A 23249-nucleotide genomic window follows, 5' to 3' on the forward strand; every position below is an offset into this window, starting at 1 on the left:
TTAGCCCTGGGTTCACCATTCTTCCTCAGCTCCTTCAGGGAACTTTTTGAGATCTGACAGCAATGGGCAGCAGGTTTTTTAAAAAATAGGAGCCTTTTGAAGAGTATGGATCAGGTCTTCCTGGACTCTGAAATGTTACACATAGCATCACATGCATATCTAGTGCTCCTTTCAGACTGTTTCCTCAAGATGGTCAGGATGATGATGATGATGATGATGATGATGATGATGATGATGATGATGCCATGCTGACATTTGATTCAGTTCAGATTTATCAATATCTTTCAAATGCAAAAATAGGCAATGTGCTTTAGTGAATAGAGGGCTGGAATAGAAGACCTGAGTTCAACTTTTACCTCTGATATTTACTATGTTCGTGACTGTAGAAAAATCATTAAATTCTTTCGCCTTTTGCAACTCCCTGGAACAACTAACAAATCAGATATTTTGTAATCTATGTAAATTCCTATAAGTTACTAGGAGAGGGAAGGGGAAGGAAGAAGCATATTATTTACAAGTACAGTACTAAGCACTTTGCAAAAATCTCATTTGATCCTCAGAACAATACTGGGACACAGATAGTATAATGATCCTATTTTATACTTAAGAACACTGAGGCAGACAGAAGTTAAATGACTTATCCAGGGTCACATAGTTGGTAGGGTATCCAAGGCTGATCTGAACTCCCACCTTCCTGACTCTAGTCCCATCTGGCTGCCAAAAGCATGATGAGTAATACTAGACACTAGTAGTAGTGGTGGGGCTGGAAGAGAGAGCAATATAGAAATGAATAGACCATGATTCTTGATTTTGTAGTGGTTACAGTCTAATAGAAGGAATTAAAAAAAAACAATTATGATATAATGAAGACTCTGAATAAGTTCATATGATGTGATGATAGCACATTTATTTTCAGACTTTCACAGATATCTTTAAGGATAAATGGAAAGTCTCCACTTTGCATTCCAACAACTCTTTTTTAATTCTCCTTTTTACTCCCTTTTCCCTGCTAGAGGTGAGAAGGAGGAGGTTAGAGGTTGAATGAAGTCCTGACTGCAGATATAAATGGAGAGCCAGCACATATCAGAGAACAGCGATGTGCCCCAAAGCTGTGTAATGTGATCCCTTTTGGAAGGGCATTGAAACTGAGGAGGAGAAGGAGGTAGGATTACAGAGAAATGCCCAAAGGCATGGTCACAGAATGTTACAGCAAGACTTCAGTGCCTTGAAAAATGGCGCAGGGCAGCAGAAGAAGAACAAGAACAAAACAACAAGCAGTTTCAGCAACAACTCATAGTGCTTTAAGTTTTACAAAGCTCTTAACCCCACACTAATCTATGAAGTAGTTTGAGACAGCTAAGGGTACAGTGGATTAAGTGTGTTCATCTTAAAAATGGGAGCACCTGAGTTCAAATCCTGTCTCAGTCATTTACTTAGTTATATGTTTCTAGGCAGGTCACAGTCTCTCTCAACCTCAGTTTCCTCACTTACAAAATAGGGATTGTTATAAGGACAATCTATGTCAAGCATTTTGCTGTCAGTCAAGTACCATAGAAATAGTAATATTTTATACTATATGAACTTAATACTGTATTTAAATGCTAAATTTAATATTTAAATTTTAAAAATTCAAAGTTTAAAACAGTAAATATTTGAATGCTAAATTTAATATTTTAATACTATATAAATAGCATTCATCCATTTTATAGATGAAACCCCTGAGACTTGGAAAATGAAATGATCAGTACAGGATCACAAACCTAAGGGTCAAAATCAGAATTTGAATTGAAATATCTTAACTCCACATCCAGTGTTCTTTGTACCTTGTATCATTGGCTTTTTGTTTCTCCAGGAGGTGAGGCAGTATCAGGAAGCTGCAGAAAATGTTTCACTCCCCTAGCTTCTGTGGCTATTAAGATAGAGGAAATTCTTCTGCCTAACCCTTTCTGGATCATTTTTACCCTCCTAAGAGGGCAGTAAAGAGTCACTTCTGTGCCTGCGTGTATATCCATATCCCAAACTACCACAACTGCTTTGGGACTTAGAGCCTTTCATAAAAGTCAGCCAGGCTAGGGATGCTAAAAAGCAATGGACCTTTATTACAAGACTCTTTTAACTCACACAAGGGAAAGCATAAGTAAGACCTGACTTGATGACCCAAAGACCAGTGGAAAAAAACAGAGGCAAGGGAGGAGTTCAGAGAACCGAGATAGCTCAATGTCCCAGTCATCAGAATAGGAGATCACTGGGCTTAGATATTATGATCTCTGGCCACAGCAGGATAAGAAGGAAGAGTCAATCATAAGAGGTTTTCTGCCAGTTTTGGTGGATCCAGGTTATACTCAGCACTGTTCATTTCTCCCAGTTCAATGCTTTCCCCTGAAGGTAACAATGAAAACTGATGAGGGCCAGGAATTTTATAGGAAGGGTAGGGCTGTCACTCAGATATGTCTGGTTGATTTTCCCTCAGCAATGATAGGGAACTATGGGGGATTGACCAGGGGAGGCACCCAAAGTACTTTGGCACATGGAAATTTCCAGCATGAGTCCATGCCCTGGTTACCTCTCATACCAGAAAGGTTCTCCCTGCTTTCTTTGATCTCTCAAAATTCCTTATTTCCTTTAAAACTAAGTCGCAAATGCCACATTCTGTGTCTTTCCCAAACCTAACTCTTCTCCCCATTCCCAGTATGATCCTTCTCAATTCTACAATATTCATTTATATATTCTGTATATATACAGACGTAATTGTGTATTTGTGTGTGTGTGTGTGTGTATGTATATATATATATATTTGTCTCCATCATATAGAATGTAAGCTCCTTGAGGGCAGGGATTGTTTCACTTTTGACTGTTTCCTTAATACTCAGCACCTAATAAATGTTTGTTTATAGAATGATTGAGTAGCCTGACTCTGGACTTGACATTGGTTCAAGCTCTTGTTCTGGTTATGTTGTCTCCAATATTAATTTTGCCAGTTAAACTTTTCAGTGATTAGCACCCCAGTATCATTTAACTAATTAGCATCAATTAGCTTTTATGGAGATATTTACAGAGAAGATAAAGTGAGAATAGAAACTACAAAGCCTTTTCCCTCAATATCTCAGACACACTCTCCACATACCACTTAGGTCTCTGGGGAAAGAGGGCTCAGCTTTAAAGTAGTTGCTATAAAGCACTAGTCCCATCAAGTTCATTTTTGAATTGGCTTGGCCCATGGATGAAGTGCAGTTACTCCCTATTGAACATATTAAATCCATTGGTAAGCTGGATCAACTAGGGGGCTTGGCTCCACACCATACCTAGCTATTCACAATATCTGGCATGGACTCCCGTTCTCAACTCTCTAGAGCAGGGGTGGGAATCCTTTCTTCTGCCAAGGACCATTTGGATATTTATAACATCATTTGAGGGCCATACGAAATTATCAACTTAAAAAGTAGCCTGCTGTATTTGGTCAAACACTTAATTAATACACACCTTAAAAGCTCCTAGATTTATTGAATTTTGAGTCCTGCCTATGGTGGCCATGGGAGCACCAGACCAAATGAGTTCAGGGGCCTTATACAACCTTCTGCCAGATGTTCCTGCCCCTGCTCTAACGGTTCAATCTGTTGCTGCCAAAAGCAAATGTCAAAATGTCACAACTTATTTGATGATGTTGTTGTTGTTATTCTTCAGGGGTTTTTTTGGTTATGTCTGACTCTTAGTGACCCCATTTGGAGATTTTCTTGGCAAAGATCCTGGAGTGGTTTACCATTTCCTTCTCCCACTCATTTTACAGATGTGCAAACTAAGTAAACAGGGATAACTAACTTGCACAGGGTCACTTAGCTAGTGTCTAAGCCTGGATTTGAATTCCGGAAAAAAAGCCTTCCTTACGCTAGGCTCCATGCTCTGTCCACTGTACCACCTAGCTTCCATAGTTCAAAGTAGAAAAGAACAAAGGCAAAGATACAAAGAAGAGAGACCATGTGTTAGCCCCACCCCCAATGCAAAAATTAAGGTCCAAGTCTTCCCTCATCACACAGAAGCTGATAGCCTGTTTTCCCTTGATCAAAGTCAGAGAGAAAAAGAGGACAGAATTATCAGGTTAGTGCCTTTTGTAAGCATTCTCAGATCTGGCTCAGTAGCCAATTGAAAGGATTCGTTTCTTCAAGGGATAAGCAGACCAAAATAAGGAAAAGAAAGAAAGAAATACCTGTCCATGTTCCAAACTCCAAATGAGGAATATGTCAGACAGAACATGCTGTATATGTTCATTAAAACAGGGTTGTGATTGGCCAGTTCCAGTTACCCCTCCTCCCCCCCTTCTTCTATTATGATTACTTGATTAAAGAAAGCTTAATGAAGTTTTCATTTTTCATGGAGGTTTCTAGAGCTGGAGAACTCCAGAAATGGGAGAAAGGCAGAAGTTATCTATCAGTCAAGGGGAGGAAGTATAGACAGGCTAAAGCAAGACTTAATACATTTCAAAATTTCCTAAGTTCCAAAAAAACCAGAGAAGCTTTTTAGATTGCCACAATTTAGCTGCACCAGGGCCAATTCAATTCTGTTTGTTCACTGCCCTCCCTGCTCAACAGCTCCAAAAGCCCACAGAAACTTCACAAATGCTATTTTTTTTTTTTTGGATCAACATGACAGGCTAAAGGAAGGTAGAGAAAATGAATGAATTTAGGGACAACTTTATATTTTTCAGTCATGGTTCTTTTAATGATTACAAAATCTATGACTAAACACAGTTGTTAGGGGAGAATTATCAGCAAGCTGAGCATTTCAGTAACCAATTAGGAACCCGGGAGCTTGCCTGTGTAGGTCATTAGGAATTTTTTTTGTTTGTTTACCAGATTCTCAAAATTGAGACCTTCTTCAAGTAGCCTCTGGGTAGAAGAACAATAAATAAATATGTGTTGATTGAAAACATTTAAAAAGCAACTTGATGAAACTTTAAAAAGAGTAACGGACAAATGCAGCCTAAAATAGTCTATTCTGAAATGATGTGGTCAATTCAATAGAGAAAACAGCTTAAAAACTGGGCCTAATGGGCCACACATCCTATTGAGGTTTCATAGAATGAGAAACTGAAGAGATGGGGATCCTTTCTGAAAAAAAAAATTCCCAATGACTTCTGGTTTCCCTAACTATGAATAATCTGGGAATAATTAACAGAAATAAGTGACTGATCATGAGAATCACAGAAGTTCAAAGGGAAAGAGATGACCTCTGGGGTAGCCAGGAGCTCCAAGCCCTAAGAAGTAATTGATTAAAGCTGAATGTCTATGAGAATCCTTGTAATATTTAGGATGTATTAAGGAGTAGGGGAAATATCTAGTCCATCATCTCTTCTTTTGTAAACTTTAATCTAGCTTCTGTCACCATTGTGTCTCCATAGAAGAATAACAAGCTACCTGAGGATAGGGACAGTTTTGACTTTGAACTGAACACAAAGCCTTGTTTTATGTTGCTTAATACAAGTTTTTTAAATTGAACTAAATTCTATATGAGTATAAAACGCTTTTATCCAGAGGTCATAAAGAGCATCCCCAGAGATTCTTTGGGGGTAGCTAAATAGAACTCTGGACAGGGAGATCTGAGTTCAGATTCAACGTTTGATACTTACTAGCTGGGTTACCCTTGAGTAAGCCATTTAACCCTGCTTTGCCTCAGTTTCCTCAACTGAAAAATGGATAATAGCAACTTTCTCAGTTTGTTGTGAGGATTAAATGAGATAATATTTGTAAATGCATAACAGCATCTAATACAAAGTAATTATACAGCATTTCTAAGTGCTGTATAAATATTAGCTATTATTGCTGTTGGTACTTCCAGCTTCCTGCTGATCATGGGTGCTTGTTCAGTGGTTGGATGATTTGGGGATGAAAAGTTCCTGGCTACTTCCATGTTGACTCAGAGCTGGAGGGAGCTTTGGGGATGACAAAACAGTCCACCTTACAAACAATTGAGCAAGGAGAAACAATGGATCTTCAAAAAGGGAGTGACTCTTAAACCTTGTTACTCTTTTCCTTTGGTCCAGGTGACTCTATGTAGCTCTGAGACTTTTGTGAGAGAAAAGGGAGGGTTGGCCTACCACATCATGGTGATTGCTCCCATGTATCAGCTAGAGCAGAAGGATTCCTCTAGGTAAATTTAAGCCTAGGCTACTTGTGTTTATTTTCCTGAGGAAGTGAAAAAATATCTAGCTTTCCATGGATGTGTTCAGACTTAGAGGCAACCTGGGGGGTTCAAGAGGTCCAGAGGTACTGCATGGAGCTGACTGATGGCATGGGAATTTTTGTGTTAAATATGACCACTAACAAGAAGGGGAGTTCAATTCCTGGCTTGGCTAGTCAGTAGATATAGACTTTATTAAATGCAACAATTCTTATTAAGCAATCCTACAGAATGGTTTTTATGATGGTTAAAGGAAAATCTCTCATGTGAAAGACTGATATAATGAGATGAGTATTTTTAATGAGCTTTAAGTCAAATTATTGAATCCTGTTTGATCTTTCACTGCATACTTGCAATGTGATTAGTATTTATTTTGTATGTAGAAAATTAGTATTAGTATTGTGATTAGTACTTCTTTTATATGTAGAAAACAAATACCTGTTCTATACCTGATTGATATTATCAAATACTGAATACTTTTCAATTTCCCTTTGGGGAAATCCTACAGATGAATATAAACCTAAGCCTTAAGCAATTTTCCCTCAGTAAAATGAAGATGGAGGGAATATAATAAGACAAAGACTTTGAGAAAAGATTCCTTAATTCCTCTCATTAGAGGTCAGACTCTCCTACTATTGAATCTGGTCTGGAACAAATAAATGGATCCAGAATAGCAAGGGCTTCTAGAAAGAGGGAAAAGGTTTAAAACTCATTCCGTTCAGGCCCAGCAGCAGTTTTAATTGTTAGTTACTCATAGCACATTTAGTACCCTCCTCACAATTACCTTCTTTCAACATTCAACTCAGGCACCACCTTCTCCATGAATATCCTATTTTGTACCCATTCAATTTTCCTTCCCTTTTTACCATTTTTCTCTTTTGCTTTAGCTCCAAAGCACAAAGTGCTAGATGGATAGGGGCCAAGGTCAGTGTTGGTGATAGGAAAGCCATCTTAATACTTTTACTCAAAAAACTTGTCTTCTCTCTAAGCCCTAGAGCATATTCCAGAGGCAGAGCACATCCAAGAACAATGATGCTTCCCAAAGTTCATTATCAGTGCTGCGTAATGTGATCTTTGTTGGAAGGACATTGGAGAGAAATGCATTTCTGGACATGGCCATTGTGAGCACTGGTTTTGCTTGACAATGCATATTTGTTTCAAGGTTTTGTTTTTCTTTTTTTTTTTTAAGGAGAGAAAATATGTGCTTGGTAATTGAAAAAAATTAAGGAAGGACATTGAAACCGAGCAGCAAAATAGGGTGCATAAAGAATATGGGAGTGAGACCTCATCTCACTGAATACACTGTAAAAATGCATCCCTTCCTATGACTGTGAAAATCTTTTAATAACATAGGAGTTTATATTTGATCCTAAAGGTGATATTTTGACAAACTATTGTACTTCCAGATCTCAAATTATGCTATAAAACAATAATTATTAAAGTTGTTTGGTAATGGGGGAGATTATATAATAATGATAGATATATTAGTATGATTTACAATAGACATTATCAAATAGAAATAGCAAACCACTCCAGTATCTCTGCCAAGAAAACCCATGGGGTCATGAAGAGTCAGACACAACTGAAATGACAAAACAGCAAATAAGTAATAGGGAGCTGCTGGAGTTTATTGAATAGGAGAGTAACATGGTCAGATAGGCACTTCAGGAAAATTATAGCCACTGCTGCTGCTGCTGGAGGTGGTGATAATAAAGAGAGCAAAATCATTGAAAAATGTATAGTGTAAAGGGTGATACCATAAGCAAATTAAGAGAGCATTAAATACTTTATCTGTCAGATTTACAGATAAGGAAAGAATTTAGAACCAAAGAAGATATTTCATAATGCAAATTAGATAATTTTGATTATACAAAATTAAAAAATTGTTGCACAAACAAAACCAATGCAAACACATTGTAAGGAAAGAAGAAACTGGAGAAAAAAATTTGCAACAAATATCTATGGTAAAGACCTCATTTTCAATAGAAAACTGAGTCAAATTCACAAAAAATACAAGTCATTCCACAATTGATAAATGGCAAAAGATATGACCTGGCAGTTTTCAGACAAAAGAAGCAAAACTATCTATAGTCACATGAAAAAATCTGTATAAATCACTATTGATTAGAGAAATGCAAATTAAAAAAGTTCTGAGAGACTACCTCACAACTATCAGATGATTGGCTAATATGACAAAAAAAGGAAAATGTGTAATAATGGAAGGGGTATGGAAAAACTGGGACATTAATGCACTATTGGTAGAGTTATGACCCGATCCAAACATTTTGGAGAGCAATTTGGAACTATGCCCAAAAGGGCTATACAACTGTGCATACCTTTTGTTTCAGCAACGCCACTGCTAGGTCTATATCCCAAAGATAAAAAAAAAAAAGGAAAAGGACCCTTTGTATGAAAATATTTATAGCAGTCCTTCTGTGGTGGCTAAGAATTGGAAAACAAAGGAATGTGTATCCATCCATTGGGGGAATGACTGAACAGGCTGTGGTATGTGATTATAATGGAATATTATTGTGCTATGAGAATTGATAAGCAGTATGATTTCAGAAAAATTTGGAAAGATTCCTATGAACTGATGCATAGTGAAATGAATAGGTCAAGGAGAATGTTATACACAATAAGAACAATACTGTTCTGTGAAGAATTGTGAATGACTTAGCTATTCTCATGAATACAATGATCCCAGAAAATCTCAAAGGACTAACAAGGAAGCATAATATCCACTTCCAGAGAACTGATATTACTTGAATGTAGACAGAAGCATACTATTTTTTACTTTGTTTCTTTTTTTCTTTTATTTGAGTTTCTTGGACAAAAATGACCATTATGGAAATGTTTTACATAATTGCACATGTATAATCTATATCTGATTACTTGCTTTCTCAGAATGGGAGTAGGGAAGGGAGGGAAAGATAGAATTTGGAACTCAAAACTTCAAATAAAATTGTTGAAAAAATTTGAAAAAAAAAACTTAGGAGATTAGTAGACCAGGGAATTTAAAAGTCTAGACTGAAATTTCACCTATTATGTTGCTATTCTATTCCAATTTTAAAATGAATTTTAACATTGAAAATGTCTTAATGTGTTTCTTTTATTTAAATTTGAAGTGAATTAAAGCTGGGATTCCAGGTGAAAGAAAGAAGAAAGGGAGGAAGGAAGGAAAGCTAGATTATATTGTTCTATATCATCCATTGCTATTATTGGGGGGAACAAGTGAATGAATGGTGAGTGACAGCTGTATGCCTCTGCAGAAAATGCTATCTCCACTCCAAAATTGTATGATAAACTCTCATCCCTACTATTCCACTTAGCAGTGAATTCTTTCTAAGTATAGAGAATCTCTATATCTCTGAACTTCTGCTACAAATTTCTTTTCTGCTTCTTAACTCCTTGGATTTGGCTGGATAGGGCCCCATGATCTCCGGTTTTACTTGGCAGGGCTTTCTGTTTACTTTCTTCTTTTAAGACTTTGGACCCCACCCTCTTTCCTGGGACACTTCTTTCTCTTGGGTTCTCTGTAAGTGGTCCCCAATCACTGATTGGTTGATCTTTTCCCCTGGGCACTGATATTCAATATATAGTCCTGGCTTATATAAGAATGCGAAAATGGAGGGAAGAAAACAAGAAGAATCAGGGGGACATAAAGAGACTAATAATGATAGACTATATTTAAAATCCCTTTAATTGCTCTCTGTCTGCATTTTCTCTTTTATCTAATCATCACAAAACTGCCAAAAACATCTTCCTAAGGCATAGTTGTCTGACTATATCACACCCCTGCTCAACAATTTTTCAGTGGTACCCTACTGCCTCTAGGATAGAATAAAAAGTCCTTAACTTGACTTTGGAGGTCTTCCATAATCTGATACCAACCCATTTTCATAGCCTCATTTCATATCAGCTTCACAAACAACATCCTAGCCAAACTAGATTATCAGCTATTCTGTGAACTTCACAAACTGACTTCCTTCTCTGCATTCATTTATGTTGTCCCTTCCTCCTGGAATGCACTTTCTCCTCAACTCTGCTTTTGGATTCCTTTTTCCTCTGAGATTCAGCTCAGAAAGCATCTCTGGCATGTAGCTTTCTATGATGTCTTTAGCTGACAGCATTTTTGCCCTTCTCAAACTTATGTAGAGCATTTTGTTTGGATATATTATTTACCCCTCTTACTCGCTACCAGATATGCTTATCTGAATTCATGTGACATTATAATGTCTGCTCCCAGGAGAATATAGATTCCCTGAGGAGGGAGACTTTAACATTTTTTTAATTTAAAATTTTTATTTTTATTTTTATTTAAGTCTGTCATTTGACACAGTGCCTTGCATACATAGAAGATGTTTTCCTAACTTCAAGTCTAGTATGTATCCCCTGCACCACCTAACTTCCTTGTCCTGCTTAATATTCTTAAATTTTTTTAAAAAAGGTTTATAAAGGTCCCCAAATCATCAACCTGTCCATATACTACCAATGAAAACCAGAAAAAATTATAAAGAGAGAAATACTATTTAAACAAAAGAGTTGGGAATTAACCTGAGAGACACATAAGACTTAAAGACAAACAGAAAAATTAAGAAAAACCTAATATTTGAAGAGAAAATCAATGTCAACAGGATCATCCATTTGAGCTGAAAAGAACCTTACAAGTCATCTAATCCAATTCTCTCACTTTATACATAAGGAAACTGAGATCTGGAGAAGTTAAGAAAATGAAAGAGTCAGGGATTTAAATCCTAGTCTTTTGACTCTAAATCTAGTCCTCCTTCCGTATAACTTTTAATACTAATTCCATTTAATGCTATGCTGATCAAAATACACTGAGAGGCAGCCTGGAGGAGTCATTAAAGTACTGGCCTCAAAGTAGGGAAGACAGACCTGAGTTCAAATCTTATTTCTGATGTATAATGGTTGGGTGATCTTAGACAAGCCCCAGGCAGCTCTATAAATCTAGAAGGTGCCAACCAATATTACTAGAGAGTATAACCTAGAAATCACATAAATGAATCACTTGAATCAAATGAAATCTAAAGTTTAATCTTAATTCCTGTCCCTAATGATCAACATATAAATGGCATAGAATTAGATAAATTAATTTTTAAAAATGCAAGCACAAAAGGTCAAAAATGTTGAAGGAAATTATGAAAAAGAAAAAGCAGGTAGGATTTGTACTGCCAGAACTCAAATTATACTAGAAAAACAATTATTAAAGTTGTTTGGTAATGGAAAAGATTAAATAATAATGAACTAAAATTATACTTATTAGTATAATGTACAATAAACCCATTATCAAAAAGACACTATAACAGGTATTCATTATTTTAAAGAAAAAACTATGGGTAAAAACCAGTCAAAAGTTTGGCAAAAAAAAAAAATGTGAGCAGATCAGTATCTCACACCAGGCACCAAAATAAATTGCAGATGGATCAATGATCTATTTGTTTTTAAAATCTAAGATATAATGGAATCAATGAAACAAAGAAAAACAAAAAAAAAAATACCCTTATTCCTATGCAGTCCTCCTTCTAATTCTGTTGGGTAGATGGGAAAAGGAAGCAGGAAGTGCTAAGAATTTGCATTTAGATCATCAACAAACTTTAATTTCATTGTAGATACTCTAAGTGTGAAATATTTATCCAATGACATATTCATGGATACATTTCTGGAGGAACTAAGTCATACTGAGTGACCAGTAGCTCTCATAGTGAAATCTTTCAGAGGACCTCTTAAGTCAAAACTATTTTCATATTAAAATGAAGTCATTTTAATTCCTAATTTAGTAATTATCAATAGTTGTAATCCACATAAACACTCTTCTGGGGGTTCTCAAGAATTTTTAAGAGGATAAAGGTTCCTAAGATTGGAACACTTAATAACAAGCAGGAAGGTCCATTTACAGAGATTGGATATATGTCAGTACAGAAGATAAACTGAGTTGATGGATGGATATGATGGATAGAGTGGGGGGTTCTGTATATCAGCAAGGATAGAGCTAGGAACAACAATGGAGAAATGATAGGCCATGGTTTGTTCAAATGGGTCTAGATTTGCTCTGTTTCTTAACACTGCTCATACTTTTTAAGAAATTTCCAAGCTGAGTCCTGAATATCATGGAACATAGCTTGGAAAATATAATATTGCACTAACTTGGGCAAACAAATTGATTGTTCCTGGAGTTCAGGCCAAAGGCTCCATCGTGAAGGTTCAGGGTAATCTAATTGGACCTAAACATTAATATTTTAAATTAATATATCTCTGTTTTAGTATCATGAAAAGAAGCATCATATAGGAGCTTGTGAGCTGTGTTTTTGAAAAGACCCAAATGGGTCTTAGCTTTCAGTAACTTTCCTAGACAAACAAAGGTGTGCTGGAGCCAGCTCTAACCAGTTTGTGAGAGCTAGTGGTTAAGTTTTCAGTGCATTTAAACTCAAAAAATCAGCAATCACTACAAATAAGTGTTTGATTTATTGTTTATAATCTAGATTTAAGAAAATCTTAACAATTCAATTAAACTTAAAGTATATGTATATATTTCCCCTCCAGAGCTGCAATTATTAACCATTTATCATTTGAATGCCTAACATCTTTATTTGATGTCCAGACATTTATGTCTGGACAATCTTTAGTGAATATGCACTAGATCAAAGCATACAATGGTAACAAAATATTAAGTGAATATTTTTACCAATTTATATAGTGTTAGGACACCGAAGAATAAAAAAAGGATGATTTCATAACTTTCCCAACCTTCCCACCCCCATTCCAAATAAACCATGAAACAAGGAAAAATATTTGTTCTCTTATCCCTAGGCTGATTGGATGTAGCTTCTCCAAAATATGATTATATCTGAGATTACAAAAATATCTTCTTGTGGATTGAAGCACATTTTTTTCAACTACTTTATTCTTTCTCGTGGTTATTTTTTTCTTTTGATCTATTTCTTCTCCTACAACTGAGACTAGATTGGAAATATTTTATACATGATAGTTTATATATAAACTATATCAAACTGCCTACCATTTTCAGAATAGAGGGAGAAAAATTTAGAATTCAAAATGAATGCAAAAATTTTCACAATAAGTAATTGGGGAAAACAACATGCTATTAAAAAAATAAAAAATCATTTAAGTAAAAAAGAAAATAAAACCTTCAGAACAGAAAAAAATAATAAAATATTCTCTTCTACTCCTTCAGAGTTCCAAAATAGATTTGAACTCTCAATTGCCCTGCCTGATCTGGGATAAAGCCTACTCCTCTCTGTATTGTCTCTAATATTTAGGGTGGGAAGAGATCAGGAAGAAAGTCCAGAGAATCTGCTATCTGACGTTACAAGCTATGTCTTGCAAAACCCGGATACTGATGCTTCAAAATGCAAAGATGAAATTCTCTCCCAAAACAGAATTATGCTCTCTGGAAAGCCAGTTTTTCCTGAAGGCACAATGCCAGTAATGTGCAGCATCCTTGGTAGTCAGTGATCAGAGTTGTGGGAGTGGAAGTAGGGAGCTGCTAAAAACTAGCCAGAAAGAAAGTACAAGGGAGGAGGAAAAAAATAAAAAACCTTCAAGACCCCTAAGTCTGCACAGAGAATCATTCCTGCATCTGGCTCGGCCTCATCTTCCTCCACATCCTCCCTTGGGGTTTATTTGGACTGCTTTGTCATGCTGTTCTGAGCGTGCACAGACTCATGGCTCCACTGGGGGCCAAAGCAGAGAGTATGAAAAGGGGGTAATACACAGCCCAGTGGACTGTATAGAGGTTAACACTTATTATTTCTCTTTTGCAGAGCAAAACAGTGCACAAACAAGCTAGTCCCTGGGGTTGTGTCTCCTCTGATTCTTACTGCAATGTCAGACCTATTTTCTACCTTCTCTGCTCAAAAAGTTTGCTGAGCTATTCAGAGGAGGGATAGTCCACTGAGGCACAAATTAAATGGCATATGTACTAAATTCTATTCTAAATAACAAAAATGGCCTCCTTAATCAAAGATATCCCACATAACTCACAAAACATTATATTTCTATAAGTGTTTCTTATTTGTCTAGATTAAACAACCAAAATCATTTGTGACCTTTTGGGGGCTGCCTAATCAGGGTACTTTTGCAATTTCCTTCCTGGATGTTAAGATCTTAATTAGAAATCTTTAGTCAGCTCCTTCTGGTGGGCTCTTGATTGATAAGGTATCTTAAGGCATTTTCTTTTCTGGAAGCATTCTGCTTGGGCCACCCCTTTCATTCTCCCTTGTCTCCTCCATCCATCTGATTCACCTCCTTTTTTCTCCCCATTATTATTCACCTTTCCCTTCTGTAGGGTTATTGCTCCCTATGGAAAGGCAGTGCTATCTGTCAATTAAGCTGGAGGTAGTTTGGGGGTTAGTGTGCTAGGATAAAAAATTGTTCGTAGATCATATTTTCCCAAGCTGGAGTCTTACATAACAGCTCACAGCAGAATCTCCCTGGTGTATTTGAAAGAGGGGAGAGGGAGAGAGGGAAAGAGAGAAGGAGGGAGGGAAGAGAGGAGGAGGAGGAGGAGGAGGAGGGAGGGGGAGAGAGAGGGAGAGAGAGAGAGAGAGAGAGAGAGAGAGAGAGAGAGAGAGAGAGAGAGAGAGAGAGAGAGAGAATAGTGCTGGTACTCAGCAGGTACCAGACAGACTCAATCACCAGACCAGGCTTCTTAGTCAGTGCCCTGAGGTGGGGCAGTTCATTCCTTTATATGCCTCAATTCACTCTGGTTTAGCATGATAAGTGGAGATATATATGTTTACAGCGATACTATAGTTCTTTTTTTTTAGGTGTTTTTTTTTTTGCAAGGCAGTGGGGTTAAGTAGCTTGCCCACACAGCTAGGTAAGTATTAAGTGTCTGAGACTAGATTTGAACCCAGGAACTCCTGACTCCAAGGCTGGTGCTTTATCCACTACACCACCTAGCCGCCCCTATAGTTCTTATGTTAATGAAGGTTCCTATAACATTGAATGGATCCTCTGTGGTAAATTTATGAATGTCCAGGATAAGAGTCACAAAGCATACATTGGTTGTAATCTGCTTTATTAGAGGATATATACAAAATAAATTAGATCCCAGATTCAATTAGGTATGAGTATGACCCTATAAATGACACCACTGACCCTTCTTCACTGACCCTATTTCTATAGCATTTATATTTAATTTTCCTCACAATAAGCCTATGAGTTAAGAAGTACAAACATTTTTATTCCCATTTTACAGATGATAAAATCAAGATTCAGAGGTTAAGGAGCTCAAGGTCTTGTAAGGGTCACATAATTCCTGGAACCAAATCTAAAAGCCTGGTTTGCATTTAATTGAACTGAGAGCTGAGACCTTTTAGTCTAAATCCCTTCATTTTACAGATGGGGAAACTGGGTCCTAGAAGATCAATTGGTTTTGTCTCAAGATCATTTGAATTTTACATAGCTTCAAAAAGCATTTTTCCCCTTCCATTCTATTTGCTGCCCCCCACTGTTAGTAGTATCTGGGCTTTAAGCTGTATTTCTAGTCATCGTAGGTGGTTTGAACTGATCCATGATTATTTTTTTCTATTCTCTTGTGACATTTCTGACTGAGGTCTGGCAATCAGACTTGACTGCCCTTAGTTTTGGAATCAAAGTTTTCTTGAATTAAACCGACCTCCTTGGATAATCAAATATTGAACTTTACCCTGTTAACACCTTACTTCAATCAATGAGTGAATCCATCATAGACTATAACCCAATAAATAAAGACCTTGAAGCTATTAATCATTGGGAGGATACATGGGATTATAGGCCTTCTAGCTACATTCTTTTGCAAGTGATTTAGCTAGATCATAGGTAAACAATTGGATAGAAATGCATGGGTAGCCTTCCCAGAACAAATAATTTTCATTCTCATCCCCTTGCTAGTTCTATGCTCTCCCCACCACCACCACCACCACCTATAAGCTCAATGCTGAGACTCTCCCCACTGAGAACCAGTCTCCTTTGGCTATTTAGGGCAGAAGGCTGCCAGCAGGTTTCCAACTTCACAAAGTCATTTCTCGATTTATATCTAGCTGTCTTTAGAGCAGGGGTTTGTTCCCTACAGGATCATTACTACTGCCTATGGACTTGCCTTAATTTGTACTGACTCTTTCTGACTTCCTACAGGAAACCCTGTCAGCAGGCACCTGTGGACCCTGGATGCCAAGGTCAATAATGCCTGCCTTTTATTAAGAAGATGGAAAGAGTAATCGATGAAGGGTTACCAGCTCTACCCTAGAGAATAAATTTAAGAGCTCACCTGCATGAAGGGTTTTCTTTGGCATAACAGTTCAGGTCTGAGCTGCAAACAACAGACCAATATCAAGAACAGTCTAATTCTCCTACATGCAGCTGCCAAAATCATATCCTGGCTGGTGGGGCAGTGTTTTCTGTGCACAATAAAGCTGTTTAGAGCTCTTGGGATTGCATTCGTGCCAGGCTCCCTGTCCAGAATGTTCTTTGAACTGCTTAATAATAACACTACAATCTGGTATTTCTCCAGTATCTCTCTTCCTAGTGGAGCTCAGAATGCTTCCTGATATTTCCTTAATCCACATTACAAGGGGAGAGGGGGGAAAAATCCCTTTATCTTGTGATGCAGTAGAAAGAGTTCTGGATTTAGAGCCAGACCTGGGTTCAAATTCCAGCTCTGCCCCTTCCTACCAGTCTCTTTATTTCTCTGAATTCATTTTCCTCATGTATAAAATGAGGGGATTAGATTAGAAGACATCTAAATTCTTTTTTCAAATCCTAAATTTATGGTCCTATTGTAATTACTTTTATTGTTCAATTGTGTTCAATTCCTTATGACTCCCATTTGGGGTTTTCTTGGTAAATATACTGATATACTGGAATGGTTTGCTATTTACTTCTCCAGCTCATTTTATAAATGAGAAAATTAAGGCAAACAGGGTTAAGGAACTTGCCCAGCATTACACAGCTAAGAAGTGTCTGAAGGCAGATTTGAACTTGGGAAGATGAATTTTTCTGATTCTAGGCATGGTGCTTTATTTGCTGTGCCACATAGCTATCCCTTTAAGGCCCTTTACAGCTGAAAAGACTAGAAATAACACTTTTTGAGTAAAGAAAATATTTAAATCAACTGTCTAAGTATGTAAGATATTGTCTTTGTTGTATAAGAACATTTGGATGTCTAAAAGGAGAAGGAAAAATGTTATTTTGATAAGAACTATTAAATGTGTATGTGAAGAAACACAGCTTTTAGATGGGATTTAAGTAGCTTTTCTTTTTTTAACACAAAATGAATTGTGGTATAAATATGAAGTTTCACTAAACCTTGTGAAAAATGAAGGATGATGCCTCCTGTGTGTGTGTGTGTGTGTGTGTGTGTGTGTGAACAGTTTGATGGCTTAATGAGCCAAGGTAACTTTTATTTATTGAAAACTGGAAATGAGTACCAAAAAACAGTTTGAAGGAAACAAAAATGGAGGAACATGCTTAGAACTTAGAGCTACCAATCATTATTGTCCATCCGCTCACTGGCACACAACTAGTTTGTGACTAAAGAAGGTAAAACTAAAAAAAAAGAAAAAAACATGTAAACATTTGGAGACTGAGGTATGATTGAAAAAGAACTGCCTATTTCAAAGGGAAATTTGGGGAGTTTTTATCTCTTAAATAAAAGGAAAGTTATTGAGAACTAGGAGGTTTTGATCAAAGCCACTAAAAATAATGGAAAAGAGGTATAGAAAGTAGGAAACTGAGATTGAAGGAGGAAGAATGCAGCATGTAAAAACTGAAGAAACAGAAGGATATTGGAAAAACAATTTGTTAAGACTAATTGGAAAAGGGGATTTGACCAATAGCAAGAACAGTGAGTTGATTGTAGACTTCAGCTACTCTATTCTTGATTGTTTGAATGAAGGGTACAATTTTAGTTATTACTCTTCAGCATTATCTAGAGTTTAAGAGAGGTAAAATTTCTCAAAAGCCGAACCTTCTCCTGTGGCTTGAAAGGAAAATGCAGTAACAGAAAAGACTGGAATTATAGCTACCTAATCATCCATCCATCTATCTATCTATCTATCTATCTATCTATCTATCTATCTATCTATCTATCTATCTATCTATCATCTATCTATCTATTGTTTATAGAAAGATCTATCTATCTATCTATCGTTTATAGAAAGATCTATCTATCTATCTATCTATCTATCTATCTATCTATCTATCTATCTATCTATCTATCTGTGGTTTATAGAAAGATAAGGCTAGGCATGTTTGCCTTGCTGTGAGAGACAAACTGAGTTGTTTGTTACAAGTTCTGCTCTATTTGGACAGTGCAGAATCTGAACTGAGACTGGCTTTTTGAACCTAAAAGAGCATTCCCTAGGGCCAGCATCTTTAGCTTTGGAGCTCCCTGCCTTTTAAAAGGAACTGCTACTTACATTAAGAGATAACATTTTCTAATTGCCTTTGTAAGAGTAATCATAATTTGAAGAATCTATATTCATGTATAAAGGGAAGATGATTTGTCTGGCTGGAGAGGACCAACAAACAGTTAATAAAAATGGTGCTTTAAAGGATACAGATAATTCCTCAATGGAAAAAGACATCTATAGTTCAGAGTTGTGAGTTATCCCAAGCACACTGTTTTTTCTCCCTTATGTGCTTTCCTACTAGGTCCCAATAAATATGGAATCACTCACTCGCCCAGAAATGAAGTGTATGGATGGCAAAGTGTATATGGATCACATTGCATTTTATTTACTATATGAATAACTGATAATTATTTTGTTTTACTGCTAAGTAAATGGTCATATTTGAGATCTATAAGTGTCATTATTGTGAATGGCTAGTTTGTATAAATATACCATTTGGTATATGGGCTGTCTATCCCTACTGCAGCCCAGTGTGATGTGGTACATTATGAATGGTTAGTAATGCATCAATGAATTCTCAAAAGTTATAGTGAGGAATAGAGAAGTGTTTTGCCTCTCAATCTGGCTACCTATAGCACCCTGAGAAAACTGATATTTAAGTATGTAGTGATGATCTATCTAGTGAGAACCTAGAGCTGCTACTGTAACAGCAGAGTAGAATGTGTCAACTCAGAAAATGAGTAGGTATCTCTAAGCCCCATATGAGATAATCATAGGCGATAATCAGTTAGATGATGATTCTATGACCATACTGCCTGGTTTTCCAGAAATATGTATATGATCGGTAGATTTTTAGGCTTAGAAAAGGAGAAAGTGAGGTAGGAATGTTATGCATGTATAATTACACACATATAAACATAGATATACATATGCATAATATATTCCCATATGTAGACATGCTATTTTATTTTTATATGCATGATTGAGTATGTAAGTGTACACATATACACATCTAGCTATTCAGTTGTATCCAACAAAAGAAATTCCCTGAGAGAGAATTGTTCCCAAGTTGGAAAATGATGATTTCTCTATCCTCCCTACCTCCATGGAATATTTTGCTTAGATGTGGAGGTACTTAACCAGACGTACTCTAGATAGAAATAAATGCAAAGAAACAGTCACCTGAGGCAGTTTCAAAGAGGCAGAACTGATAGCAGCAAAAAAGACTGCTGTTGATGAACTCAAGAAAGCTATCCTAGTATTTTAAAGTTAAATTTTGTTAGGATTCCACAAGAGAGAAAGGGATATTGAGGTTGTGTAGTATGAGGAATTGGGAGCTGACTTGGTACCTTGTGCTCCCTACATGTGCTTTACTTCCACTGTATTCTCAATTTGTATTCTCTGAGTTCTATGTTACATTTCCATGGGAAAGTGTAGCCCAGGTTTCTGGAGTGGGAAGAATATATTATAGCTACTGATCTTTCTATATCATCTTAGTAAATGCTTTTGCTAAGAGCTAATTGCATCTACTGGTTGATTGTTAATGGACAGCACACTGGTCAGGGCTCATGAATCATAATTTTAGAAGGTAGTCCCAAAGGAGCCTTAAAACTTGAGAGTAGTCTTTTGATGAAGTCCAGTTTATAAACTATAATTGCTAAGTTAGTGAGGTAACCCAAAGGGGGTTCTATATTAATTTAACTTCTCTATCAGCATGGTCTCATTGACTATCATCTTACAAAAAACACATTGAATCATTAACTAGACTGTCCCAACCATTCCATATTTTAAAGTATAAACCTCAAACATACAATCTCCAATACTCCTAAGTACCACCTGAACCAGATTAAAATATGATTGGGAAATATTTAACAAAATAAATAAAAATACAATAAAAACATAAACATTACATTTTAAAGCCAAGTCATTATATAGCCCACAGAGATTTTTATATGTGCTTTGATGGCTCCCATTTCTCTTTAAATTTGATGCCACTGCTATAAATTGTTGGGTTTTTTGGCAAGGAAATGGGATTAAGTGACTTACCTAAAATCACACAGCTAGGTAATTATTAAGTGTCTGAGGTCAGATTTTAACTCAGGTCCTCCTGACTCCAGAGACGGTGCTCTATCCACTGCACCACCTAACTTCCCCCACTGCTATAAGTTTCAAGCCTAGAACTGCCCATCTTCTGAAGTCATTGGCAAGTATTTTGACTATTCCTTCTGATTGGATGCTATACAAACCTATTTATTTCTGTAAACTGATGCATATTCCAACTACAGATCAGAGCTCAGACCTAGCAGAAATATATGACCTGATCTAGGTCTTAAGATCATAAAGCAAGAACTGGAAGCAACCTCAGAGGCGATCTAGTCCAAATACCCAATTTTTACAGATAAAAAAACTGAGGTCCAAAAAGGAGAGGTAACTGTCTAATACAGGTAGTATTCGGGGATGGGAACTGAACTCATATCCTCTAATTATAAAGCCAGTGCTTTTTTATTATATTATACTGATTCACCAATATTTCTATTTAGTTCATTAGCTTCATAGGGCAAAGACTGTTTCTAATATCCTTTCATATCCTTCATCTCAAATATGTCTTATCATTTAATGTCTTTTACAGAGCAGATGCTTCATAAGAATTTATGGATTTTATACCTTTTTCATGGATTAGTCCAACAACTATTTGTTGAGTACCTACTGTGTGCATTGTCAGATCAAACTAAACTAAAAGCTGTTTCCCTAGCTTAGCATGTCATCTCCTGCCTTTGTGATTTTGCACAGACTATCTAACCCACCATGCCTGGAATGTAAGTCACCCTTACTTATTTTAGAATTATTATCTTCCTTCATGACTCAGCTCATGTCACATCCTTGACCTCAATAAACCTTCCTTTATTTCCTCACTAGTTGATATTCTCTCTTTCATCAATCAACTTTTGCATTTACTTTTGTGTGCATATGCTGAATCTCCCTAATAGAACATATGTTCTCAAAGAATAGCTTTGTTTTTCCTTGTATTATCTCAATTAAAATTCTTTCCATGAGTTTATTTAATAAATTTTAATTTATTGATTACTTGTTTTGCTATTATATACATTTCCCAATATACATTCTTCCTAACCCCCTCCATATTCCCAAGTTTCTCTTGTAACTAGAAAAAGAACTAAATAAAACTGAGTATCCAGAAAACCATTCAACAATCATAGTCTGCCATCTCTCTACTGTCAGAGGACATATGTTACATCACTTGGTTTTTTGTGACTGAAATCAATCACAATTGGTCAAACTTTTAGTCTCACTTATATTTACATTATTTATGTCACTGCAACTATCATTCTACTGGATCTATTTACTTCATTCTACATCAATTCATATAAGTCTTCCAAAGTCTAAATTCCTCAATAAGTGTTGTTAAATTAAATTGAAATGAATTGTATTTTGTTACAAAAGAAATTTAAGCTGTAGTCACTGTCCTCTGGGAACTTTTCTCTTTGAGAAAAAGCATAAATATAGAAAAAAGTTATGTAACATAATTAACAAGTATTATTAAGTGGAGAAGTTCTGAGGAGAAGGATCATTATAGTCTGGAGCTGTAGGGGGACATATCATAAAGCAGGTGAGACAAGTTAGATCTTCAAGAATGGGTAGAATTTGAATTTATTAAGGACAATCCAAGGGGAGGGAAAAGTTTGAACCAGAGCATTGAATATGTAGAGGGGGTAAGGAGGAGACCAATTTTTAAAAGTGAAAGATTTGCATAGAGGAATTGTTTGAAAGTGGGCTAAGATTATCTGAGTTTTGAATACTAGCCTGTGGAGGTCAGAATTGAGCCTGTTGGCAATGGGGATTCATTGTAGGTTTTTAGGCAAGGAGATGAGATGATAAAGTAAGTATTTTAGGAAGATTATTTTGGTGACAGAAGATAGCTTTCACCCAGGAAGTTAGGCAGACAAGGGGGGATTAAAATATGGAACTAAAGAGCATATTGGCTCAGCCCATTCCATTTACTCCTCTCTAAATTGGTACAATTCCAATCCTCATCAGTGAAAGAATAATACTATCTGCTCTGATCAAAGTTCTTGGTAAACTGTAAAATATTATGTAAAAGTAAGCTTGTTACTGTCATCATCTCAGCCAACAGGGTGGTTTTATAAACACATCAGTTGGACATCTTATGGAGCAATGATGGGGTAATCATGTTTTGGTAACAGTTCAGAAGATGATGCTTGCCAACATTTGCTGAATCACCTGATAACTATAGTCCCAACAGACTTTTGTGATGTATTTATTTATTGGAGGCCCATACAATTAAGATGCAATTATCAGGCTATTCTGAATTATTAAGATGAAATAATCAGTGTCCAGCCTTTCTAGAGAACTTTCATATATACTCATTACCTTATTTTATCCCTTCAGCAACCATATGAGTTAAGGAATAATAATGATAATGATGATGATGATGATAATAATAATAATAATAATAATAATAACTGATGAAGTACTTTAAGATTTGAAAAGCACTTTATATTTTTTTTTTTTTTTAGGACTGGGTCTTCATATGCCCCCTAGACTGGAAGAGCAGGGTTTACTCATGGACCCTGTCCCAATTTAGTCAGCCTAGGAATTTTTAGCTGCTCTATGTCTGACATAAGTTGGTTCAACCCTGCTTAGAAAACACGATGGTCCCCTTGCTCA

The 23249-nt window shown here is 36.4% G+C and overlaps 1 protein-coding gene across 8 annotated transcripts in view; it reads right to left on the reverse strand.

The window, feature by feature from the left end:
• Positions 1-23249, reverse strand: part of MKLN1 (muskelin 1) — a 377184-nt gene that overhangs the window by 295850 nt on the left and 58085 nt on the right. Inside the window, exon 1 of one of the 8 annotated variants that reach the window (XM_074193678.1) lies at positions 16463-16807. The exons of the other annotated variants lie outside the window; for them this stretch is intronic. The gene's annotated coding sequence lies outside the window, so the exon portion shown is untranslated. Of the gene's footprint in view, positions 1-16462; positions 16808-23249 lie in introns of those variants that run through there. 8 annotated transcript variants of the gene reach the window in all.

The sequence above is a fragment of the Macrotis lagotis genome, chromosome 7 (assembly GCF_037893015.1).
Source record: "Macrotis lagotis isolate mMagLag1 chromosome 7, bilby.v1.9.chrom.fasta, whole genome shotgun sequence".
NCBI classification, from domain to species: domain Eukaryota; kingdom Metazoa; phylum Chordata; class Mammalia; order Peramelemorphia; family Peramelidae; genus Macrotis; species Macrotis lagotis.